This window comes from Channa argus, unplaced genomic scaffold, assembly GCF_033026475.1.
Source record: "Channa argus isolate prfri unplaced genomic scaffold, Channa argus male v1.0 Contig146, whole genome shotgun sequence".
In the NCBI taxonomy this organism is placed as follows: Eukaryota; Metazoa; Chordata; class Actinopteri; order Anabantiformes; family Channidae; genus Channa; species Channa argus.
Window position 1 is genome coordinate 23,038 of NW_027125365.1, and position 25,342 is coordinate 48,379.

At 41.8% G+C, this 25,342-nt stretch overlaps 1 non-coding gene and 22 pseudogenes across 1 annotated transcript; all 23 read left to right on the plus strand.

Moving 5' to 3' along the window:
• Positions 1-681: 681 nt before the first annotated feature.
• Positions 682-800, plus strand: LOC137122179 (5S ribosomal RNA; annotated as a pseudogene).
• Positions 801-1,657: 857 nt separating this feature from the next.
• LOC137122174 (5S ribosomal RNA) lies at positions 1,658-1,776 on the plus strand (annotated as a pseudogene).
• Positions 1,777-2,633: 857 nt separating this feature from the next.
• LOC137122175 (5S ribosomal RNA) lies at positions 2,634-2,752 on the plus strand (annotated as a pseudogene).
• An 846-nt stretch (positions 2,753-3,598) lies between these two features.
• On the plus strand, positions 3,599-3,717 carry LOC137122195 (5S ribosomal RNA; annotated as a pseudogene).
• An 857-nt stretch (positions 3,718-4,574) lies between these two features.
• Positions 4,575-4,693, plus strand: LOC137122190 (5S ribosomal RNA; annotated as a pseudogene).
• An 867-nt stretch (positions 4,694-5,560) lies between these two features.
• On the plus strand, positions 5,561-5,679 carry LOC137122202 (5S ribosomal RNA; annotated as a pseudogene).
• Positions 5,680-6,536: 857 nt separating this feature from the next.
• On the plus strand, positions 6,537-6,655 carry LOC137122196 (5S ribosomal RNA; annotated as a pseudogene).
• An 857-nt stretch (positions 6,656-7,512) lies between these two features.
• LOC137122210 (5S ribosomal RNA) lies at positions 7,513-7,631 on the plus strand (annotated as a pseudogene).
• An 867-nt stretch (positions 7,632-8,498) lies between these two features.
• Positions 8,499-8,617, plus strand: LOC137122181 (5S ribosomal RNA; annotated as a pseudogene).
• An 867-nt stretch (positions 8,618-9,484) lies between these two features.
• LOC137122200 (5S ribosomal RNA) lies at positions 9,485-9,603 on the plus strand (annotated as a pseudogene).
• An 857-nt stretch (positions 9,604-10,460) lies between these two features.
• On the plus strand, positions 10,461-10,579 carry LOC137122191 (5S ribosomal RNA; annotated as a pseudogene).
• An 857-nt stretch (positions 10,580-11,436) lies between these two features.
• LOC137122176 (5S ribosomal RNA) lies at positions 11,437-11,555 on the plus strand (annotated as a pseudogene).
• Positions 11,556-12,422: 867 nt separating this feature from the next.
• On the plus strand, positions 12,423-12,541 carry LOC137122203 (5S ribosomal RNA; annotated as a pseudogene).
• Positions 12,542-13,398: 857 nt separating this feature from the next.
• On the plus strand, positions 13,399-13,517 carry LOC137122197 (5S ribosomal RNA; annotated as a pseudogene).
• Positions 13,518-14,374: 857 nt separating this feature from the next.
• On the plus strand, positions 14,375-14,493 carry LOC137122211 (5S ribosomal RNA; annotated as a pseudogene).
• Positions 14,494-15,360: 867 nt separating this feature from the next.
• On the plus strand, positions 15,361-15,479 carry LOC137122182 (5S ribosomal RNA; annotated as a pseudogene).
• An 867-nt stretch (positions 15,480-16,346) lies between these two features.
• On the plus strand, positions 16,347-16,465 carry LOC137122201 (5S ribosomal RNA; annotated as a pseudogene).
• Positions 16,466-17,322: 857 nt separating this feature from the next.
• LOC137122183 (5S ribosomal RNA) lies at positions 17,323-17,441 on the plus strand (annotated as a pseudogene).
• An 857-nt stretch (positions 17,442-18,298) lies between these two features.
• Positions 18,299-18,417, plus strand: LOC137122189 (5S ribosomal RNA; annotated as a pseudogene).
• An 867-nt stretch (positions 18,418-19,284) lies between these two features.
• LOC137122185 (5S ribosomal RNA) lies at positions 19,285-19,403 on the plus strand (annotated as a pseudogene).
• Positions 19,404-19,998: 595 nt separating this feature from the next.
• Positions 19,999-20,117, plus strand: LOC137122169 (5S ribosomal RNA; annotated as a pseudogene).
• A 2,814-nt stretch (positions 20,118-22,931) lies between these two features.
• LOC137122170 (5S ribosomal RNA) lies at positions 22,932-23,050 on the plus strand (annotated as a pseudogene).
• Positions 23,051-23,907: 857 nt separating this feature from the next.
• LOC137122168 (5S ribosomal RNA) lies at positions 23,908-24,026 on the plus strand. Its single transcript, XR_010913735.1, has one exon. It is a non-coding gene; the product is annotated as a 5S ribosomal RNA (ribosomal RNA).
• The last annotated feature ends 1,316 nt before the right edge of the window (positions 24,027-25,342 follow it).

Genomic DNA, 25,342 nt, shown 5'->3' on the forward strand with positions numbered 1-25,342 from the left:
TGTTTTATTTTGTTGTTCTTATAGGTGCCCTGCCTGATTGGCCGGATTGGGGGGCAGTACAGGAAGCTGATTGGTCCATCCTACACTTGCTGGAGTTTTAAAAGTACGGTTCCCAACAGCTAGCGAGGCTCTTTCTGGCATCAGCACCTGTTTGCTGTTCTTGGTTTCCAAAACTTATTTAGCATTTTTGAATTGTTAGGTTTTGTGCCGTGGTTTTGTTTATAAATTGTATATTTTGTAAATAGTATTAAATCTGTAGGGGTGAACTGCCATTTTCTTTGGACTGTTTTCACATTAGGGAGTTAGGGTTAGCGACTGTCTTTTGGTTTGTTTATTTCTATCAGGCTAGCTAGCACTTTCTGTGGGAAATGGCTTATTTTGTTTATTATGTTGGCCTTGGTTCGCCCTGAGTTGTAGTGTCATGTTTTGTTTGACACTTTCTTTCGTTTAAAATAAATATCATTCTGTTGGAACATCTCGATCCTGGATTTTGGTTTGGGGATCAGAGAGGGAACATGCTAATTTATCTTTGTATGTTGCACCCTGACCCCCTAGACAGGGGCGTAACAGACCAGTACCGTTATAGTACTTTGTACTTTGCCACATTTATCTTCTTCTTAACAAGTGTCATGCATTCTGCTTGTCTAGCGTTTTTAAGAGCTGTTGATGATGTCAAATGCAGCTTACGGCCACACCGCTCTCTAAGCGCCCGATCTCGTCCGATCTCGGCAGCCAAATAGGGCCGGGCCTGGTTAGTACTTGGTAGGAAGACCGCCTGGGAATACCAGGTGCTGTAAGCTTTTTTGCTTGGGTTTACGGGCAGCACAAGCTGGTGTTACTGCCTATTTATTCATAGAAATTGTTCTATATTTTCATCAAATTTTGTTCTTTCATTGCTGTTTTGCTACTTTATTGGTTTGTCAACCATCGTGCTTCATTACTAATAGACCATGTTACGGTCCTGGCCATATGTGTTGTTTTTATTTTCTTGTTCTTATAGGTGCCCTGCCTGATTGGCCGGATTTTGGGGAAGTACAGGAAGCTGATTGGTCCATCCTACACTTCCTGGAGTTTTAAAAGTACGGTTCCCAACAGCTAGCGAGGCTCTTTCTGGCAGCAGCACCTGTTTGCTGTACTTGGTTTCCAAACCTTATTTAGCATTTTTGAATTGTTAGGTTTTGTGCCGTGGTTTTGTTTATAAATTGTATATTTTGTAAATAGTATTAAATCTGTAGGGGTGAACTGCCATTTTCTTTGGACTGTTTTCACATTAGGGAGTTAGGGTTAGCGACTGTCTTTTGGTTTGTTTATTTCTATCAGGCTAGCTAGCACTTTCTGTGGGAAATGGCTTATTTTGTTTATTATGTTGGCCTTGGTTCGCCCTGAGTTGTAGTGTCATGTTTTGTTTGACACTTTCTTTCGTTTAAAATAAATATCATTCTGTTGGAACATCTCGATCCTGGATTTTGGTTTGGGGATCGGAGAGGGAACATGCTAATTTATCTTTGTATGTTGCACCCTGACCCCCTAGACAGGGGCGTAACAGACCAGTACAGTTATAGTACTTTGTACTTTGCCACATTTATCTTCTTCTTAGCAAGTGTCATGCATTCTGCTTCTCCAGCATTTTTAAGAGCTGTTGATGATGTCAAATGCAGCTTACGGCCACACCGCTCTCTAAGCGCCCGATCTCGTCCGATCTCGGCAGCCAAATAGAGCCGGGCCTGGTTAGTACTTGGTAGGAAGACCGCGTGGGAATACCAGGTGCTGTAAGCTTTTTTGCTTGGGTTTACGGGCAGCACAAGCTGGTGTTACTGCCTATTTATTCATAGAAATTGTTCTATATTTTCATCAAATTTTGTTCTTTCATTACTGTTTTGCTACTTTATTGGTTTGTCAACCATCGTGCTTCATTACTAGTAGACCATGTTACGGTCCTGGCCATATGTGTTGTTTTTATTTTCTTGTTCTTATAGGTGCCCTGCCTGATTGGCTGGATTGGGGGGCAGTACAGGAAGCTGATTGGTCCATCCTACACTTCCTGGAGTTTTAAAAGTACGGTTCCCAACAGCTAGCGAGGCTCTTTCTGGCAGCAGCACCTGTTTGCTGTTCTTGGTTTCCAAACTTTATTTAGCATTTTTGAATTGTTAGGTTTTATGCCGTGGTTTTGTTTATAAATTGTATATTTTGTAAATAGTATTAAATCTGTTGGGGTGAACTGCCATTTTCTTTGGATTGTTTTCACATTTGGGAGTTAGGGTTAGCGACTGTCTTTGGGTTTGTTTATTTCTATCAGGCTAGCTAGCACTTTCTGTGGGAAATGGCTTATTTTGTTTATTATGTTGGCCTTGGTTCGCCCTGAGTTGTAGTGTCATGTTTTGTTTGACACTTTCTTTCGTTTAAAATAAATATCATTCTGTTGGAACATCTCGATCCTGGATTTTGGTTTGGGGATCGGAGAGGGAACATGCTAATTTATCTTTGTATGTTGCACCCTGACCCCCTAGACAGGGGCGTAACAGACCAGTACAGTTATAGTACTTTGTACTTTGCCACATTTATCTTCTTCTTAGGAAGTGTCATGCATTCTGCTTCTCCAGCGTTTTTAAGAGCTGTTGATGATGTCAAATGCAGCTTACGGCCACACCGCTCTCTAAGCGCCCGATCTCGTCCGATCTCGGCAGCCAAATAGAGCCGGGCCTGGTTAGTACTTGGTAGGAAGACCGCGTGGGAATACCAGGTGCTGTAAGCTTTTTTGCTTGGGTTTACGGGCAGCACAAGCTGGTGTTACTGCCTATTTATTCATAGAAATTGTTCTATATTTTCATCAAATTTTGTTCTTTCATTGCTGTTTTGCTACTTTATTGGTTTGCCAACCATCGTGCTTCATTACTAGTAGACCATGTTACGGTCCTGGCCATATGTGTTGTTTTTATTTTCTTGTTCTTATAGGTGCCCTGCCTGATTGGCCGGATTGGGGGGCAGTACAGGAAGCTGATTGGTCCATCCTACACTTCCTGGAGTTTTAAAAGTACGGTTCCCAACAGCTAGCGAGGCTCTTTCTGGCAGCAGCACCTGTTTGCTGTTCTTGGTTTCCAAACCTTATTTAGCATTTTTGAATTGTTAGGTTTTGTGCCGTGGTTTTGTTTATAAATTGTATATTTTGTAAATAGTATTAAATCTTTAGGGGTGAACAGCCATTTTCTTTTGATTATTTTCTCTTGTTTTCACATTAGGGAGTTAGGGTTAGCGACTGTCTTTTGGTTTATTTATTTCTATCAGGCTAGCTAGCACTTTCTGTGGGAAATGGTTTATTTTGTTTATTATGTTGGCCTTGGTTCGCCCTGAGTTGTAGTGTCATGTTTTGTTTGACACTTTCTTTCGTTTAAAATAAATATCATTCTGTTGGAACATCTCGATACTGGAGTTTGGTTTGGGGATCGGAGAGGGAACATGCTAATTTATCTTTGTATGTTGCACCCTGACCCCCTGGACAGGGGCGTAACAGACCAGTACAGTTATAGTACTTTGTACTTTGCCACATTTATCTTCTTCTTAGCAAGTTTCATGCATTCTGCTTCTCAAACGTTTTTATGCAGCTTACGGCCACACCGCTCTCTAAGCGCCCGATCTCGTCCGATCTCGGCAGCCAAATAGAGCCGGGCCTGGTTAGTACTAGGTAGGAAGACTGCCTGGGAATAAAAGGTGCTGTAAGCTTTTTTGCTTGGGTTTACGGGCAGCACAAGCTGGTGTTACTGCCTATTTATTCATAGAAATTGTTCTATATTTTCATCAAATTTTGTTCTTTCATTGCTGTTTTGCTACATTATTGGTTTGTCAACCATCGTGCTTCATTACTAGTAGACCATGTTACGGTCCTGGCCATATGTGTTGTTTTTATTTTGTTGTTCTTATAGGTGCCCTGCCTGATTGGCCGGATTGGGGGGCAGTACAGGAAGCTGATTGGTCCATCCTACACTTCCTGGAGTTTTAAAAGTACGGTTCCCAACAGCTAGCGAGGCTCTTTCTGGCATCAGCACCTGTTTGCTGTTCTTGGTTTCCAAACCTTATTTAGCATTTTTGAATTGTTAGGTTTTGTGCCGTGGTTTTGTTTATAAATTGTATATTTTGTAAATAGTATTAAATCTGTAGGGGTGAACTGCCATTTTCTTTGGACTGTTTTCACATTAGGGAGTTAGGGTTAGCGACTGTCTTTTGGTTTGTTTATTTCTATCAGGCTAGCTAGCACTTTCTGTGGGAAATGGCTTATTTTGTTTATTATGTTGGCCTTGGTTCGCCCTGAGTTGTAGTGTCATGTTTTGTTTGACACTTTCTTTCGTTTAAAATAAATATCATTCTGTTGGAACATCTCGATCCTGGATTTTGGTTTGGGGATCGGAGAGGGAACATGCTAATTTATCTTTGTATGTTTCAGCCTGACCCCCTAGACAGGGGCGTAACAGACCAGTACAGTCATAGTACTTTGTACTTTGCCACATTTATCTTCTTCTTAGCAAGTGTCATGCATTCTGCTTCTCTAGCGTTCTTAAGAGCTGTTGATGATGTCAAGTGCATTTTACGGCCACACCGCTCTCTAAGCGCCCGATCTCGTCCGATCTCGGCAGCCAAATAGGGCCGGGCCTGGTTAGTACTTGGTAGGAAGACCGCCTGGGAATACCAGGTGCTGTAAGCTTTTTTGCTTGGGTTTACGGGCAGCACAAGCTGGTGTTACTGCCTATTTATTCATAGAAATTGTTCTATATTTTCATCAAATTTTGTTCTTTCATTGCTGTTTTGCTACTTTATTGGTTTGTCAACCATCGTGCTTCATTACTAATAGACCATGTTACCGTCCTGGCCATATGTGTTGTTTTTATTTTCTTGTTCTTATAGGTGCCCTGCCTGATTGGCCGGATTTGGGGGAAGTACAGGAAGCTGATTGGTCCATCCTACACTTCCTGGAGTTTTAAAAGTACGGTTCCCAACAGCTAGCGAGGCTCTTTCTGGCAGCAGCACCTGTTTGCTGTTCTTGCTTTCCAAACCTTATTTAGCATTTTTGAATTGTTAGGTTTTGTGCCGTGGTTTTGTTTATAAATTGTATATTTTGTAAATAGTATTAAATCTGTAGGGGTGGACTGCCATTTTCTTTTGATTGTTTTCTCTTGTTTTCACATTAGGGAGTTAGGGTTAGCGACTGTCTTTTGGTTTGTTTATTTCTATCAGGCTAGCTAGCACTTTCTGTGGGAAATGGCTTATTTTGTTTATTATGTTGGCCTTGGTTCGCCCTGAGTTGTAGTGTCATGTTTTGTTTGACACTTTCTTTCGTTTAAAATAAATATCATTCTGTTGGAACATCTCGATCCTGGATTTTGGTTTGGGGATCTGAGAGGGAACATGCTAATTTATCTTTGTATGTTGCACCCTGACCCCCTAGACAGGGGCGTAACAGACCAGTACAATTATAGTACTTTGTACTTTGCCACATTTATCTTCTTCTTAGCAAGTGTCATGCATTCTGCTTCTCCAGCGTTTTTAAGAGCTGTTGATGATGTCAAATGCAGCTTACGGCCACACTGCTCTCTAAGCGCCCGATCCCGTCCGATCTCGGCAGCCAAATAGGGCCGGGCCTTGTTAGTACTTGGTAGGAAGACCGCCTGGGAATACCACGTGCTGTAAGCTTCTTTGCTTGGGTTTACGGGCAGCACAAGCTGGTGTTACTGCCTATTTATTCATAGAAATTGTTCTATATTTTCATCAAATTTTGTTCTTTCATTGCTGTTTTGCTACTTTATTGGTTTGCCAACCATCGTGCTTCATTACTAGTAGACCATGTTACGGTCCTGGCCATATGTGTTGTTTTTATTTTCTTGTTCTTATAGGTGCCCTGCCTGATTGGCCGGATTGGGGGGCAGTACAGGAAGCTGATTGGTCCATCCTACACTTCCTGGAGTTTTAAAAGTACGGTTCCCAACAGCTAGCGATGCTCTTTCTGGCATCAGCACCTGTTTGCTGTTCTTGGTTTCCAAACCTTATTTAGCATTTTTAAATTGTTAGGTTTTGTGCCGTGGTTTTGTTTATAAATTGTACATTTTGTAAATAGTATTAAATCTGTAGGGGTGAACTGCCATTTTCTTTGGACTGTTTTCACATTAGGGAGTTAGGGTTAGCGACTGTCTTTTGGTTTGTTTATTTCTATCAGGCTAGCTAGCACTTTCTGTGGGAAATGGCTTATTTTGTTTATTATGTTGGCCTTGGTTCGCCCTGAGTTGTAGTGTCATGTTTTGTTTGACACTTTCTTTCGTTTAAAATAAATATCATTCTGTTGGAACATCTCGATCCTGGATTTTGGTTTGGGGATCGGAGAGGGAACATGCTAATTTATCTTTGTATGTTGCACCCTGACCCCCTAGACAGGGGCGTAACAGACCAGTACAGTTATAGTACTTTGTACTTTGCCACATTTATCTTCTTCTTAGCAAGTGTCATGCATTCTGCTTGTCTAGCGTTTTTAAGAGCTGTTGATGATGTCAAATGCAGCTTACGGCCACACTGCTCTCTAAGCGCCCGATCCCGTCCGATCTCGGCAGCCAAGTAGGGCCGGGCCTTGTTAGTACTTGGTAGGAAGACCGCCTGGGAATACCACGTGCTGTAAGCTTCTTTGCTTGGGTTTACGGGCAGCACAAGCTGGTGTTACTGCCTATTTATTCATAGAAATTGTTCTATATTTTCATCAAATTTTGTTCTTTCATTGCTGTTTTGCTACTTTATTGGTTTGCCAACCATCGTGCTTCATTACTAGTAGACCATGTTACGGTCCTGGCTATATGTGTTGTTTTTATTTTCTTGTTCTTATAGGTGCCCTGCCTGATTGGCCGGATTGGGGGGCAGTACAGGAAGCTGATTGGTCCATCCTACACTTCCTGGAGTTTTAAAAGTACGGTTCCCAACAGCTAGCGAGGCTCTTTCTGGCATCAGCACCTGTTTGCTGTTCTTGGTTTCCAAACCTTATTTAGCATTTTTGAATTCTTAGGTTTTGTGCCGTGGTTTTGTTTATAAATTGTATATTTTGTAAATAGTATTAAATCTGTAGGGGTGAACTGCCATTTTCTTTGGACTGTTTTCACATTAGGGAGTTAGGGTTAGCGACTGTCTTTTGGTTTGTTTATTTCTATCAGGCTAGCTAGCACTTTCTGTGGGAAATGGCTTATTTTGTTTATTATATTGGCCTTGGTTCGCCCTGAGTTGTAGTGTCATGTTTTGTTTGACACTTTCTTTCGTTTAAAATAAATATCATTCTGTTGGAACATCTCGATCCTGGATTTTGGTTTGGGGATCGGAGAGGGAACATGCTAATTTATCTTTGTATGTTGCACCCTGACCCCCTAGACAGGGGCGTAACAGACCAGTACAGTTATAGTACTTTGTACTTTGCCACATTTATCTTCTTCTTAGCAAGTGTCATGCATTCTGCTTCTCCAGCGTTTTTAAGAGCTGTTGATGATGTCAAATGCAGCTTACGGCCACACTGCTCTCTAAGCGCCCGATCCCGTCCGATCTCGGCAGCCAAATAGGGCCAGGCCTTGTTAGTACTTGGTAGGAAGAACGCCTGGGAATACCACGTGCTGTAAGCTTCTTTGCTTGGGTTTACGGGCAGCACAAGCTGGTGTTACTGCCTATTTATTCATAGAAATTGTTCTATATTTTCATCAAATTTTGTTCTTTCATTGCTGTTTTGCTACTTTATTGGTTTGCCAACCATCGTGCTTCATTACTAGTAGACCATGTTACGGTCCTGGCCATATGTGTTGTTTTTATTTTCTTGTTCTTATAGGTGCCCTGCCTGATTGGCCGGATTGGGGGGCAGTACAGGAAGCTGATTGGTCCATCCTACACTTCCTGGAGTTTTAAAAGTACGGTTCCCAACAGCTAGCGAGGCTCTTTCTGGCATCAGCACCTGTTTGCTGTTCTTGGTTTCCAAACCTTATTTAGCATTTTTGAATTGTTAGGTTTTGTGCCGTGGTTTTGTTTATAAATTGTATATTTTGTAAATAGTATTAAATCTGTAGGGGTGAACAGCCATTTTCTTTTGATTGTTTTCTCTTGTTTTCACATTAGGGAGTTAGGGTTAGCGACTGTCTTTTGGTTTGTTTATTTCTATCAGGCTAGCTAGCACTTTCTGTGGGAAATGGCTTATTTTGTTTATTATGTTGGCCTTGGTTCGCCCTGAGTTGTAGTGTCATGTTTTGTTTGACACTTTCTTTCGTTTAAAATAAATATCATTCTGTTGGAACATCTCGATCCTGGATTTTGGTTTGGGGATCAGAGAGGGAACATGCTAATTTATCTTTGTATGTTGCACCCTGACCCCCTAGACAGGGGCGTAACAGACCAGTACCGTTATAGTACTTTGTACTTTGCCACATTTATCTTCGTCTTAGCAAGTGTCATGCATTCTGCTTCTCCAGCGTTTTTAAGAGCTGTTGATGATGTCAAATGCAGCTTACGGCCACACCGCTCTCTAAGCGCCCGATCTCGTCCGATCTCGGCAGCCAAATAGGGCCGGGCCTGGTTAGTACTTGGTAGGAAGACCGCCTGGGAATACCAGGTGCTGTAAGCTTTTTTTCTTGGGTTTACGGGCAGCACAAGCTGGTGTTAGTGCCTATTTATTCATAGAAATTGTTCTATATTTTCATCAAATTTTGTTCTTTCATTGCTGTTTTGCTACTTTATTGGTTTGTCAACCATCGTGCTTCATTACTAGTAGACCATGTTACGGTCCTGGCCATATGTGTTGTTTTTATTTTCTTGTTCTTATAGGTGCTATGCCTGATTGGCCGGATTGGGGGGCAGTACAGGAAGCTGATTGGTCCATCCTACACTTGCTGGAGTTTTAAAAGTACGGTTCCCAACAGCTAGCGAGGCTCTTTCTGGCATCAGCACCTGTTTGCTGTTCTTGGTTTCCAAACCTTATTTAGCATTTTTGAATTGTTAGGTTTTGTGCCGTGGTTTTGTTTATAAATTGTATATTTTGTAAATAGTATTAAATCTGTAGGGGTGAACAGCCATTTTCTTTTGATTGTTTTCTCTTGTTTTCACATTAGGGAGTTAGGGTTAGCGACTATCTTTTGGTTTGTTTATTTCTATCAGGCTAGCTAGCACTTTCTGTGGGAAATGGCTTATTTTGTTTATTATGTTGGCCTTGGTTTGCCCTGAGTTGTAGTGTCATGTTTTGTTTGACATTTTATTTCGTTTAAAATAAATATCATTCTGTTGGAACATCTCAATCCTGGATTTTGGTTTGAGGATCGGAGAGGGAACATGCAAATTTATCTTTGTATGTTTCACCCTGAGCCCCTAGACAGGGGCGTAACAGACCAGTACAGTTATAGTACTTTGTACTTTGCCACATTTATCTTCTTCTTAGCAAGTGTCATGCATTCTGCTTCTCTAGCGTTTTTAAGAGCTGTTGATGATGTCAAATGCATCTTACGGCCACACCGCTCTCTAAGCGCCCGATCCCGTCCGATCTCGGCAGCCAAATAGGGCCGGGCCTTGTTAGTACTTGGTAGGAAGACCGCCTGGGAATACCACGTGCTGTAAGCTTTTTTGCTTGGGTTTACGGGCAGCACAAGCTGGTGTTACTGCCTATTTATTCATAGAAATTGTTCTATATTTTCATCAAATTTTGTTCTTTCATTGCTGTTTTGCTACTTTATTGGTTTGCCAACCATCGTGCTTCATTACTAGTAGACCATGTTACGGTCCTGGCCATATGTGTTGTTTTTATTTTCTTGTTCTTATAGGTGCCCTGCCTGATTGGCCGGATTGGGGGGCAGTACAGGAAACTGATTGGTCCATCCTACACTTCCTGGAGTTTTAAAAGTACGGTTCCCAACAGCTAGCGAGGCTCTTTCTGGCATCAGCACCTGTTTGCTGTTCTTGGTTTCCAAACCTTATTTAGCATTTTTGAATTGTTAGGTTTTGTGCCGTGGTTTTGTTTATAAATTGTATATTTTGTAAATAGTATTAAATCTGTAGGGGTGAACTGCCATTTTCTTTGGACTGTTTTCACATTAGGGAGTTAGGGTTAGCGACTGTCTTTTGGTTTGTTTATTTCTATCAGGCTAGCTAGCACTTTCTGTGGGAAATGGCTTATTTTGTTTATTATGTTGGCCTTGGTTCGCCCTGAGTTGTAGTGTCATGTTTTGTTTGACACTTTCTTTCGTTTAAAATAAATATCATTCTGTTGGAACATCTCAATCCTGGATTTTGGTTTGGGGATCGGAGAGGGAACATGCTAATTTATCTTTGTATGTTTCACCCTGACCCCCTAGACAGGGGCGTAACAGACCAGTACAGTCATAGTACTTTGTACTTTGCCACATTTATCTTCTTCTTAACAAGTGTCATGCATTCTGCTTGTCTAGCGTTTTTAAGAGCTGTTGATGATGTCAAATGCAGCTTACGGCCACACCGCTCTCTAAGCGCCCGATCTCGGCCGATCTCGGCAGCCAAATAGGGCCGGGCCTGGTTAGTACTTGGTAGGAAGACCGCCTGGGAATACCAGGTGCTGTAAGCTTTTTTGCTTGGGTTTACGGGCAGCACAAGCTGGTGTTACTGCCTATTTATTCATAGAAATTGTTCTATATTTTCATCAAATTTTGTTCTTTCATTGCTGTTTTGCTACTTTATTGGTTTGTCAACCATCGTGCTTCATTACTAATAGACCATGTTACGGTCCTGGCCATATGTGTTGTTTTTATTTTCTTGTTCTTATAGGTGCCCTGCCTGATTGGCCGGATTTTGGGGAAGTACAGGAAGCTGATTGGTCCATCCTACACTTCCTGGAGTTTTAAAAGTACGGTTCCCAACAGCTAGCGAGGCTCTTTCTGGCAGCAGGACCTGTTTGCTGTTCTAGGTTTCCAAACCTTATTTAGCATTTTTGAATTGTTAGGTTTTGTGCCGTGGTTTTGTTTATAAATTGTATATTTTGTAAATAGTATTAAATCTGTAGGGGTGAACTGCCATTTTCTTTGGACTGTTTTCACATTAGGGAGTTAGGGTTAGCGACTGTCTTTTGGTTTGTTTATTTCTATCAGGCTAGCTAGCACTTTCTGTGGGAAATGGCTTATTTTGTTTATTATGTTGGCCTTGGTTCGCCCTGAGTTGTAGTGTCATGTTTTGTTTGACACTTTCTTTCGTTTAAAATAAATATCATTCTGTTGGAACATCTCGATCCTGGATTTTGGTTTGGGGATCGGAGAGGGAACATGCTAATTTATCTTTGTATGTTGCACCCTGACCCCCTAGACAGGGGCGTAACAGACCAGTACAGTTATAGTACTTTGTACTTTGCCACATTTATCTTCTTCTTAGGAAGTGTCATGCATTCTGCTTCTCCAGCGTTTTTAAGAGCTGTTGATGATGTCAAATGCAGCTTACGGCCACACCGCTCTCTAAGCGCCCGATCTCGTCCGATCTCGGCAGCCAAATAGAGCCGGGCCTGGTTAGTACTTGGTAGGAAGACCGCGTGGGAATACCAGGTGCTGTAAGCTTTTTTGCTTGGGTTTACGGGCAGCACAAGCTGGTGTTACTGCCTATTTATTCATAGAAATTGTTCTATATTTTCATCAAATTTTGTTCTTTCATTGCTGTTTTGCTACTTTATTGGTTTGCCAACCATCGTGCTTCATTACTAGTAGACCATGTTACGGTCCTGGCCATATGTGTTGTTTTTATTTTCTTGTTCTTATAGGTGCCCTGCCTGATTGGCCGGATTGGGGGGCAGTACAGGAAGCTGATTGGTCCATCCTACACTTCCTGGAGTTTTAAAAGTACGGTTCCCAACAGCTAGCGAGGCTCTTTCTGGCAGCAGCACCTGTTTGCTGTTCTTGCTTTCCAAACCTTATTTAGCATTTTTGAATTGTTAGGTTTTGTGCCGTGGTTTTGTTTATAAATTGTATATTTTGTAAATAGTATTAAATCTTTAGGGGTGAACAGCCATTTTCTTTTGATTATTTTCTCTTGTTTTCACATTAGGGAGTTAGGGTTAGCGACTGTCTTTTGGTTTGTTTATTTCTATCAGGCTAGCTAGCACTTTCTGTGGGAAATGGCTTATTTTGTTTATTATGTTGGCCTTGGTTCGCCCTGAGTTGTAGTGTCATGTTTTGTTTGACACTTTCTTTCGTTTAAAATAAATATCATTCTGTTGGAACATCTCGATCCTGGATTTTGGTTTGGGGATCTGAGAGGGAACATGCTAATTTATCTTTGTATGTTGCACCCTGACCCCCTAGACAGGGGCGTAACAGACCAGTACAATTATAGTACTTTGTACTTTGCCACATTTATCTTCTTCTTAGCAAGTGTCATGCATTCTGCTTCTCCAGCGTTTTTAAGAGCTGTTGATGATGTCAAATGCAGCTTACGGCCACACTGCTCTCTAAGCGCCCGATCCCGTCCGATCTCGGCAGCCAAATAGGGCCGGGCCTTGTTAGTACTTGGTAGGAAGACCGCCTGGGAATACCACGTGCTGTAAGCTTCTTTGCTTGGGTTTACGGGCAGCACAAGCTGGTGTTACTGCCTATTTATTCATAGAAATTGTTCTATATTTTCATCAAATTTTGTTCTTTCATTGCTGTTTTGCTACTTTATTGGTTTGCCAACCATCGTGCTTCATTACTAGTAGACCATGTTACGGTCCTGGCCATATGTGTTGTTTTTATTTTCTTGTTCTTATAGGTGCCCTGCCTGATTGGCCGGATTGGGGGGCAGTACAGGAAGCTGATTGGTCCATCCTACACTTCCTGGAGTTTTAAAAGTACGGTTCCCAACAGCTAGCGATGCTCTTTCTGGCATCAGCACCTGTTTGCTGTTCTTGGTTTCCAAACCTTATTTAGCATTTTTAAATTGTTAGGTTTTGTGCCGTGGTTTTGTTTATAAATTGTACATTTTGTAAATAGTATTAAATCTGTAGGGGTGAACTGCCATTTTCTTTGGACTGTTTTCACATTAGGGAGTTAGGGTTAGCGACTGTCTTTTGGTTTGTTTATTTCTATCAGGCTAGCTAGCACTTTCTGTGGGAAATGGCTTATTTTGTTTATTATGTTGGCCTTGGTTCGCCCTGAGTTGTAGTGTCATGTTTTGTTTGACACTTTCTTTCGTTTAAAATAAATATCATTCTGTTGGAACATCTCGATCCTGGATTTTGGTTTGGGGATCGGAGAGGGAACATGCTAATTTATCTTTGTATGTTGCACCCTGACCCCCTAGACAGGGGCGTAACAGACCAGTACAGTTATAGTACTTTGTACTTTGCCACATTTATCTTCTTCTTAGCAAGTGTCATGCATTCTGCTTGTCTAGCGTTTTTAAGAGCTGTTGATGATGTCAAATGCAGCTTACGGCCACACTGCTCTCTAAGCGCCCGATCCCGTCCGATCTCGGCAGCCAAGTAGGGCCGGGCCTTGTTAGTACTTGGTAGGAAGACCGCCTGGGAATACCACGTGCTGTAAGCTTCTTTGCTTGGGTTTACGGGCAGCACAAGCTGGTGTTACTGCCTATTTATTCATAGAAATTGTTCTATATTTTCATCAAATTTTGTTCTTTCATTGCTGTTTTGCTACTTTATTGGTTTGCCAACCATCGTGCTTCATTACTAGTAGACCATGTTACGGTCCTGGCTATATGTGTTGTTTTTATTTTCTTGTTCTTATAGGTGCCCTGCCTGATTGGCCGGATTGGGGGGCAGTACAGGAAGCTGATTGGTCCATCCTACACTTCCTGGAGTTTTAAAAGTACGGTTCCCAACAGCTAGCGAGGCTCTTTCTGGCATCAGCACCTGTTTGCTGTTCTTGGTTTCCAAACCTTATTTAGCATTTTTGAATTCTTAGGTTTTGTGCCGTGGTTTTGTTTATAAATTGTATATTTTGTAAATAGTATTAAATCTGTAGGGGTGAACTGCCATTTTCTTTGGACTGTTTTCACATTAGGGAGTTAGGGTTAGCGACTGTCTTTTGGTTTGTTTATTTCTATCAGGCTAGCTAGCACTTTCTGTGGGAAATGGCTTATTTTGTTTATTATATTGGCCTTGGTTCGCCCTGAGTTGTAGTGTCATGTTTTGTTTGACACTTTCTTTCGTTTAAAATAAATATCATTCTGTTGGAACATCTCGATCCTGGATTTTGGTTTGGGGATCGGAGAGGGAACATGCTAATTTATCTTTGTATGTTGCACCCTGACCCCCTAGACAGGGGCGTAACAGACCAGTACAGTTATAGTACTTTGTACTTTGCCACATTTATCTTCTTCTTAGCAAGTGTCATGCATTCTGCTTCTCCAGCGTTTTTAAGAGCTGTTGATGATGTCAAATGCAGCTTACGGCCACACTGCTCTCTAAGCGCCCGATCCCGTCCGATCTCGGCAGCCAAATAGGGCCAGGCCTTGTTAGTACTTGGTAGGAAGAACGCCTGGGAATACCACGTGCTGTAAGCTTCTTTGCTTGGGTTTACGGGCAGCACAAGCTGGTGTTACTGCCTATTTATTCATAGAAATTGTTCTATATTTTCATCAAATTTTGTTCTTTCATTGCTGTTTTGCTACTTTATTGGTTTGCCAACCATCGTGCTTCATTACTAGTAGACCATGTTACGGTCCTGGCCATATGTGTTGTTTTTATTTTCTTGTTCTTATAGGTGCCCTGCCTGATTGGCCGGATTGGGGGGCAGTACAGGAAGCTGATTGGTCCATCCTACACTTCCTGGAGTTTTAAAAGTACGGTTCCCAACAGCTAGCGAGGCTCTTTCTGGCATCAGCACCTGTTTGCTGTTCTTGGTTTCCAAACCTTATTTAGCATTTTTGAATTCTTAGGTTTTGTGCCGTGGTTTTGTTTATAAATTGTATATTTTGTAAATAGTATTAAATCTGTAGGGGTGAACTGCCATTTTCTTTTGATTGTTTTCTCTTGTTTTCACATTAGGGAGTTAGGGTTAGCGACTGTCTTTTGGTTTGTTTATTTCTATCAGGCTAGCTAGCACTTTCTGTGGGAAATGGCTTATTTTGTTTATTATGTTGGCCTTGGTTCGCCCTGAGTTGTAGTGTCATGTTTTGTTTGACACTTTCTTTCGTTTAAAATAAATATCATTCTGTTGGAACATCTCGATCCTGGATTTTGGTTTGGGGATCAGAGAGGGAACATGCTAATTTATCTTTGTATGTTGCACCCTGACCCCCTAGACAGGGGCGTAACAGACCAGTACCGTTATAGTACTTTGTACTTTGCCACATTTATCTTCGTCTTAGCAAGTGTCATGCATTCTGCTTCTCCAGCGTTTTTAAGAGCTGTTGATGATGTCAAATGCAGCTTACGGCCACACCGCTCTCTAAGCGCCCGATCTCGTCCGATCTCGGCAGCCAAATAGGGCCGGGCCTGGTTAGTACTTGGTAGGAAGACCGCCTGGGAATACCAGGTGCTGTAAGCTTTTTTTCTTGGGTTTACGGGCAGCACAAGCTAGTGTTACTGCCTATTTATTCATAGAAATTGTTCTATATTTTCATCAAATTTTGTTCTTTCATTGCTGTTTTGCTACTTTATTGGTTTGTCAACCATCGTGCTTCATTACTAGTAGACCATGTTACGGTCCTGGCCATATGTGTTGTTTTTATTTTCTTGTTCTTATAGGTGCTATGCCTGATTGGCCGGATTGGGGGGCAGTACAGGAAGCTGATTGGTCCATCCTACACTTGCTGGAGTTTTAAAAGTACGGTTCCCAACAGCTAGCGAGGCTCTTTCTGGCATCAGCACCTGTTTGCTGTTCTTGGTTTCCAAACCTTATTTAGCATTTTTGAATTGTTAGGTTTTGTGCCGTGGTTTTGTTTATAAATTGTATATTTTGTAAATAGTATTAAATCTGTAGGGGTGAACAGCCATTTTCTTTTGATTGTTTTCTCTTGTTTTCACATTAGGGAGTTAGGGTTAGCGACTATCTTTTGGTTTGTTTATTTCTATCAGGCTAGCTAGCACTTTCTGTGGGAAATGGCTTATTTTGTTTATTATGTTGGCCTTGGTTTGCCCTGAGTTGTAGTGTCATGTTTTGTTTGACATTTTATTTCGTTTAAAATAAATATCATTCTGTTGGAACATCTCAATCCTGGATTTTGGTTTGAGGATCGGAGAGGGAACATGCAAATTTATCTTTGTATGTTTCACCCTGAGCCCCTAGACAGGGGCGTAACAGACCAGTACAGTTATAGTACTTTGTACTTTGCCACATTTATCTTCTTCTTAGCAAGTGTCATGCATTCTGCTTCTCTAGCGTTTTTAAGAGCTGTTGATGATGTCAAATGCATCTTACGGCCACACCGCTCTCTAAGCGCCCGATCCCGTCCGATCTCGGCAGCCAAATAGGGCCGGGCCTTGTTAGTACTTGGTAGGAAGACCGCCTGGGAATACCACGTGCTGTAAGCTTTTTTGCTTGGGTTTACGGGCAGCACAAGCTGGTGTTACTGCCTATTTATTCATAGAAATTGTTCTATATTTTCATCAAATTTTGTTCTTTCATTGCTGTTTTGCTACTTTATTGGTTTGCCAACCATCGTGCTTCATTACTAGTAGACCATGTTACGGTCCTGGCCATATGTGTTGTTTTTATTTTCTTGTTCTTATAGGTGCCCTGCCTGATTGGCCGGATTGGGGGGCAGTACAGGAAACTGATTGGTCCATCCTACACTTCCTGGAGTTTTAAAAGTACGGTTCCCAACAGCTAGCGAGGCTCTTTCTGGCATCAGCACCTGTTTGCTGTTCTTGGTTTCCAAACCTTATTTAGCATTTTTGAATTGTTAGGTTTTGTGCCGTGGTTTTGTTTATAAATTGTATATTTTGTAAATAGTATTAAATCTGTAGGGGTGAACTGCCATTTTCTTTGGACTGTTTTCACATTAGGGAGTTAGGGTTAGCGACTGTCTTTTGGTTTGTTTATTTCTATCAGGCTAGCTAGCACTTTCTGTGGGAAATGGCTTATTTTGTTTATTATGTTGGCCTTGGTTCGCCCTGAGTTGTAGTGTCATGTTTTGTTTGACACTTTCTTTCGTTTAAAATAAATATCATTCTGTTGGAACATCTCAATCCTGGATTTTGGTTTGGGGATCGGAGAGGGAACATGCTAATTTATCTTTGTATGTTTCACCCTGACCCCCTAGACAGGGGCGTAACAGACCAGTACAGTCATAGTACTTTGTACTTTGCCACATTTATCTTCTTCTTAACAAGTGTCATGCATTCTGCTTGTCTAGCGTTTTTAAGAGCTGTTGATGATGTCAAATGCAGCTTACGGCCACACCGCTCTCTAAGCGCCCGATCTCGTCCGATCTCGGCAGCCAAATAGGGCCGGGCCTGGTTAGTACTTGGTAGGAAGACCGCCTGGGAATACCAGGTGCTGTAAGCTTTTTTGCTTGGGTTTACGGGCAGCACAAGCTGGTGTTACTGCCTATTTATTCATAGAAATTGTTCTATATTTTCATCAAATTTTGTTCTTTCATTGCTGTTTTGCTACTTTATTGGTTTGTCAACCATCGTGCTTCATTACTAATAGACCATGTTACGGTCCTGGCCATATGTGTTGTTTTTATTTTCTTGTTCTTATAGGTGCCCTGCCTGATTGGCCGGATTTTGGGGAAGTACAGGACGCTGATTGGTCCATCCTACACTTCCTGGAGTTTTAAAAGTACGGTTCCCAACAGCTAGCGAGGCTCTTTCTGGCAGCAGCACCTGTTTGCTGTTCTAGGTTTCCAAACCTTATTTAGCATTTTTGAATTGTTAGGTTTTGTGCCGTGGTTTTGTTTATAAATTGTATATTTTGTAAATAGTATTAAATCTGTAGGGGTGAACTGCCATTTTCTTTGGACTGTTTTCACATTAGGGAGTTAGGGTTAGCGACTGTCTTTTGGTTTGTTTATTTCTATCAGGCTAGCTAGCACTTTCTGTGGGAAATGGCTTATTTTGTTTATTATGTTGGCCTTGGTTCGCCCTGAGTTGTAGTGTCATGTTTTGTTTGACACTTTCTTTCGTTTAAAATAAATATCATTCTGTTGGAACATCTCGATCCTGGATTTTGGTTTGGGGATCGGAGAGGGAACATGCTAATTTATCTTTGTATGTTGCACCCTGACCCCCTAGACAGGGGCGTAACAGACCAGTACAGTTATAGTACTTTGTACTTTGCCACATTTATCTTCTTCTTAGCAAGTGTCATGCATTCTGCTTCTCCAGCATTTTTAAGAGCTGTTGATGATGTCAAATACAGCTTACGGCCACACCGCTCTCTAAGCGCCCGATCTCGTCCGATCTCGGCAGCCAAATAGAGCCAGGCCTGGTTAGTACTTGGTAGGAAGACCGCCTGGGAATACCAGGTGCTGTAAGCTTTTTTGCTTGGGTTTACGGGCAGCACAAGCTGGTGTTACTGCCTATTTTTTCATAGAAATTGTTCTATATTTTCATCAAATTTTGTTCTTTCATTGCTGTTTTGCTACTTTATTGGTTTGTCAACCATCGTGCTTCATTACTAGTAGACCATGTTACGGTCCTGGCCATATGTGTTGTTTTTATTTTGTTGTTCTTATAGGTGCCCTGCCTGATTGGCCGAATTGGGGGGCAGTACAGGAAGCTGATTGGTCCATCCTACACTTCCTGGAGTTTTAAAAGTACGGTTCCCAACAGCTAGCGAGGCTCTTTCTGGCAGCAACACCTGTTTGCTGTTCTTGGTTTCCAAACCTTATTTAGCATTTTTGAATTGTTAGGTTTTGTGCCGTGGTTTTGTTTATAAATTGTATATTTTGTAAATAGTATTAAATCTTTAGGGGTGAACAGCCATTTTCTTTTGATTGTTTTCTCTTGTTTTCACATTAGGGAGTTAGGGTTAGCGACTGTCTTTTGGTTTGTTTATTTCTATCAGGCTAGCTAGCACTTTCTGTGGGAAATGGTTTATTTTGTTTATTATGTTGGCCTTGGTTCGCCCTGAGTTGTAGTGTCATGTTTTGTTTGACACTTTCTTTCGTTTAAAATAAATATCATTCTGTTGGAACATCTCGATACTGGAGTTTGGTTTGGGGATCGGAGAGGGAACATGCTAATTTATCTTTGTATGTTGCCCCCTGACCCCCTGGACAGGGGCGTAACAGACCAGTACAGTTATAGTACTTTGTACTTTGCCACATTTATCTTCTTCTTAGCAAGTGTCATGCATTCTGCTTCTCCAGCGTTTTTAAGAGCTGTTGATGATGTCAAATGCAGCTTACGGCCACACCGCTTTCTAAGCGCCCGATCTCGTCCGATCTCGGCAGCCAAATAGAGCCGGGCCTGGTTAGTACTTGGTAGGAAGACCGCCTGGGAATACCAGGTGCTGTAAGCTTTTTTGCTTGGGTTTACGGGCAGCACAAGCTGGTGTTACTGCCTATTTATTCATAGAAATTGTTCTATATTTTCATCAAATTTTGTTCTTTCATTGCTGTTTTGCTACTTTATTGGTTTCTCAACCATCGTGCTTCATTACTAGTAGACCATGTTAAATAAATTGTATATTTTGTAAATAGTATTAAATCTGTAGGGGTGAACTGCCATTTTCTTGGACTGTTTTCACATTAGGGAGTAAGGGTTAGCGACTGTCTTTTGGTTTGTTTATTTCTATCAGGCTAGCTAGCACTTTCTATGGGAAATGGCTTATTTTGTTTATTATGTTGGCCTTGGTTCGCCCTGAGTTGTAGTGTCATGTTTTGTTTGACACTTTCTTTTGTTTAAAATAAATATCATTCTGTTGGAACATCTCGATCCTGGATTTTGGTTTGGGGATCGGAGAGGGAACATGCTAATTTATCTTTGTATGTTGCACCCTGACCCCCTGGACAGGGGCATAACAGACCAGTACAGTTATAGTACTTTGTACTTTGCCACATTTATCTTCTTCTTAGCAAGTTTCATGCATTCTGCTTCTCCAACGTTTTTATGCAGCTTACGGCCACACCGCTCTCTAAGCGCCCGATCTCGTCCGATCTCGGCAGCCAAATAGAGCCGGGCCTGGTTAGTACTTGGTAGGAAGACCGCCTGGGAATACCAGGTGCTGTAAGCTTTTTTGCTTGGGTTTACGGGCAGCACAAGCTGGTGTTACTGCCTATTTTTTCATAGAAATTGTTCTATATTTTCATCAAATTTTGTTCTTTCATTGCTGTTTTGCTACTTTATTGGTTTGTCAACCATCGTGCTTCATTACTAGTAGACCATTTTACGGTCCTGGCCATATGTGTTGTTTTTATTTTGTTGTTCTTATAGGTGCCCTGCCTGATTGGCCGGATTTGGGGGAAGTACAGGAAGCTGATTGGTCCATCCTACACTTCCTGGAGTTTTAAAAGTACGGTTCCCAACAGCTAGCGAGGCTCTTTCTGGCATCAGCACCTGTTTGCTGTTCTTGGTTTCCAAACCTTATTTAGCATTTTTGAATTGTTAGGTTTTGTGCCGTGGTTTTGTTTATAAATTGTATATTTTGTAAATAGTATTAAATCTGTAGGGGTGGACTGCCATTTTCTTTGGATTGTTTTCACATTTGGGAGTTAGGGTTAGCGACTGTCTTTTGGTTTGTTTATTTCTATCAGGCTAGCTAGCACTTTCTGTGGGAAATGGCTTATTTTGTTTATTATGTTGGCCTTGGTTCGCCCTGAGTTGTAGTGTCATGTTTTGTTTGACACTTTCTTTCGTTTAAAATAAATATCATTCTGTTGGAACATCTCGATCCTGGATTTTGGTTTGGGGATCGGAGAGGGAACATGCTAATTTATCTTTGTATGTTGCACCCTGACCCACTGGACAGGGGCGTAACAGACCAGTACAGTTATAGTACTTTGTACTTTGCCACATTTATCTTCTTCTTAGCAAGTGTCATGCATTCTGCTTCTCCAGCGTTTTTAAGAGCTGTTGATGATGTCAAATGCAGCTTACGGCCACACCGCTCTCTAAGCGCCCGATCTCGGCAGCCAAATAGAGCCGGAGCCTGGTTAGTACTTGGTAGGAAGACTGCCTGGGAATAAAAGGTGCTGTAAGCTTTTTTGCTTGGGTTTACGGGCAGCACAAGCTGGTGTTACTGCCTATTTATTCATAGAAATTGTTCTATATTTTCATCAAATTTTGTTCTTTCATTGCTGTTTTGCTACTTTATTGGTTTGTCAACCATCGTGCTTCATTACTAGTAGACCATGTTACGGTCCTGGCCATATGTGTTGTTTTTATTTTCTTGTTCTTATACGTGCCCTGCCTGATTGGCCGGATTGGGGGGCAGTACAGGAAGCTGATTGGTCCATCCTACACTTCCTGGGGTTTTAAAAGTACGGTTCCCAACAGCTAGCGAGGCTCTTTCTGGCAGCAGCACCTGTTTGCTGTTCTTGGTTTCCAAACCTTATTTAGCATTTTTGAATTGTTAGGTTTTGTTCCGTGGTTTTATTTATAAATTGTATATTTTGTAAATAGTATTAAATCTGTAGGGGTGAACTGCCATTTTCTTTGGATTGTTTTCTCTTGTTTTCACATTAGGGAGTTAGGGTTAGCGACTGTCTTTTGGTTTGTTTATTTCTATCAGGCTAGCTAGCACTTTCTGTGGGAAATGCCTTATTTTGTTTATTATGTTGGCCTCGGTTCGCCCTGAGTTGTAGTGTCATGTTTTGTTTGACACTTTCTTTCGTTGAAAATAAATATCATTCTGTTGGAACATCTCGATCCTGGATTTTGGTTTGGGGGTCGGAGATGGAACATGCTAATTTATCTTTGTATGTTGCACCCTGACCCCCTAGACAGGGGCGTAACAGACCAGTACAGTTGTAGTACTTTGTACTTTGCCACATTTATCTTCTTCTTAGCAAGTGTCATGCATTCTGCTTTTCCAGCGTTTTTAAGAGCTGTTGATGATGTCAAATGCAGCTTACGGCCACACCGCTCTCTAAGCGCCCGATCTCGTCCGATCTCGGCAGCCAACCAGGCCTGGTTAGTACTTGGTAGGAAGACTGCCTGGGAATCCCAGGTGCTGTAAGCTTTTTTGCTTGGGTTTACGGGCAGCACAAGCTGGTGTTACTGCCTATTTATTCATAGAAATTGTTCTATATTTTCATCAAATTTTGTTCTTTCATTGCTGTTTTGCTTCTTTATTGGTTTGTCAACCATCGTGCTTCATTACTAGTAGACCATGTTACGGTCCTGGCCATATGTGTTGTTTTTATTTTGTTGTTCTTAAAGGTGCCCTGCCTGATTGGCCGGATTGGGGGGAAGTAGAGGAAGCTGATTGGTCCATCCTACACTTCCTGGAGTTTTTAAAGTACGGTTCCCAACAGCTAGCGAGGCTCTTTCTGGCAGCAGCACCTGTTTCCTGTTCTTGGTTTCCAAACCTTATTTAGCATTTTTGAATTGTTAGGTTTTGTGCCGTGGTTTTATTTATAAATTGTATATTTTGTAAATAGTATTAAATCTGTAGGGGTGAACTGCCATTTTCTTTGGATTGTTTTCTCTTGTTTTCACATTAGGGAGTTAGGGTTAGCGACTGTATTTTGGTTTGTTTATTTCTATCAGGCTAGCTAGGACTTTCTGTGGGAAATAGCTTATTTTGTTTATTATGTTGGCCTTGGTTCACCCTGAGTTGTAGTGTCATGTTTTGTTTGACACTTTCTTTCGTTTAAAATAAATATCATTCTGTTGGAACATCTCGATCCTGGATTTTGGTTTGGGGATCGGAGAGGGAACATGCTAATTTATCTTTGTATGTTGCACCCTGACCCCCTAGACAGGGGCGTAACAGACCAGTACAGTTATACTACTTTGTACTTTGCCACATTTATCTTCTTCTTAGCAAGTGTCATGCATTCTGCTTCTCCAGCGTTTTTAAGAGCTGTTGATGATGTCAAATGCAGCTTACGGCCACACCGCTCTCTAAGCGCCCGATCTCGTCCGATCTCGGCAGCCAAATAGAGCCGGGCCTGGTTAGTACTTGGTAGGAAGACCGCCTGGGAATACCAGGTGCTGTAAGCTTTTTTGCTTGGGTTTACGGGCAGCACAAGCTTGTGTTACTGCCTATTTATTCATAGAAATTGTTCAATATTTTCATCAAATTTTGTTCTTTCATTGCTGTTTTGCTACTTTATTGGTTTGTCAACCATCGTGCTTCATTACTAGTAGACCATGTTACGGTCCTGGCCATATGTGTTGTTTTTATTTTGTTGTTCTTAAAGGTGCCCTGCCTGATTGGCCGGATTGGGGGGCAGTACAGGAAGCTGATTGGTCCATCCTACACTTCCTGGAGTTTTTAAAGTACGGTTCCCAACAGCTAGCGAGGCTCTTTCTGGCAGCAGCAACTGTTTCCTGTTCTTGGTTTCCAAACCTTATTTAGCATTTTTGAATTGTTAGGTTTTGTTCCGTGGTTTTATTTATAAATTGTATATTTTGTAAATAGTATTAAATCTGTAGGGGTGAACTGCCATTTTCTTTGGACTGTTTTCACATTAGGGAGTTAGGGTTAGCGACTGTCTTTTGGTTTGTTTATTTCTATCAGGCTAGCTAGCACTTTCTGTGGGAAATGGCTTATTTTGTTTATTATGTTGGCCTTGGTTCGCCCTGAGTTGTAGTGTCATGTTTTTTTTGACACTTTCTTTCGTTTAAAATAAATATCATTCTGTTGGAACATCTCGATCCTGGATTTTGGTTTGGGGATCGGAGAGGGAACATGCTAATTTATCTTTGTATGTTGCACTCTGACCCCCTAGACAGGGGCGTAACAGACCAGTACAGTTATACTACTTTGTACTTTGCCACATTTATCTTCTTCTTAGCAAGTGTCATGCATTCTGCTTCTCCAGCGTTTTTAAGAGCTGTTGATGATGTCAAATGCAGCTTACGGCCACACCGCTCTCTAAGCGCCCGATCCCGTCCGATCTCGGCAGCCAAATAGAGCCGGGCCTGGTTAGTACTTGGTAGGAAGACCGCCTGGGAATACCAGGTGCTGTAAGCTTCTTTGCTTGGGTTTACGGGCAGCACAAGCTGGTGTTACTGCTTACCAATTTATAGAAATTGTTCTATATTTTCATCAATCTTTGGTCTTTCATTGCTGTTTTGCTCCTTTTTTGGTTTGTCAACCATTGTGCTTCATTACTAGTAGACCATGTTACGGTCCTGTTTGTATTCATTATTTTTATGAAACCCCCCGGCGGAGTTTCTCCGTTCGGGGGCGCCTTTATTTTTGGTGGTTTTCTAGTTTTTGAACTTTTTTGGGTTTTCTTTTTCGCGCGATTTCTGATAGACTGCTCATAATGGAGAACGGCAGAGGCATGCGAGAAAAAGAAGCCTGTTTTACTGTGGCTGGAAAGAGCGGAAGGAGAAGAATGGAAACGGAGAAAAGTGGCGTCTATGGGGAAAGCGCATTGAGAGGGAATGAGCTGGAGCTGGCGTAGGAGACGAGGAAGTCGCTGAATAAGGGTGTCAAGCAGATTGAGAAAAGAATGGAGATTGCAAAGGAGCGGCCTGGACGGAGAATGGAGAATGACTGTTTGGCGGCAGATGAGAGACAACAGGGAGAACGGGTAAGCACGCGTTCGGAGCCGGGTGGAGCGACAGAGACACGGAAAGAAATGCGGTATGATAGGGACTTGACTGTATTGGCTGAGGTGGTGGGAGAAGAGAAAGTTAAGACAATGGAACTGCTGAGAGCAATGCGTGATGTGTGTGGAGGCATCGTTGCATTGCGGGAGACGGGGCCGAATAAATATGAGGTGACGGTCAAGAGCGAAGCTGGAAAGAAAAGACTTTTAGATGGATTTAAAGTGGGTAGAGCAGTGGTGATGGTGAAAACTTTAGTTATCGATGAATTGGTGGTGTCATTTTTGAATTTGCCTGCCTATATTGCGGATGAGGACATTTTAGAAAAACTGGATGTGTGGGGAGTGAGAGTAATCTCTCCTATTAAAAGACGGTTGTGGCCTGGGACTGACGTGGCGGACGGAACAAGATATGTAAAAGTTAAATTTAATGAAACTGTGCAGTCATTACCATATTCCTCAAAATTTATGACGGCCACAGGGCCAGAATACTTCAGAGTTATTCATAATAATCAGGTTAAAGTGTGTAGGATGTGTTTACAGCCTGGGCATATAGTTAGAGATTGCCCAGATTTCACATGCTTTAAATGCAATAAACATGGTCATTATGCACGTGAGTGTGATGCCTGGGCGCACAGGTGTGTTGCGTGCCATGCCCCAGCGGAGCAATGTAATTGCCATAATGCAGGTGAAGGGGAAGGGGTGGTAAACCGGGACTCCATCTCTGATGATG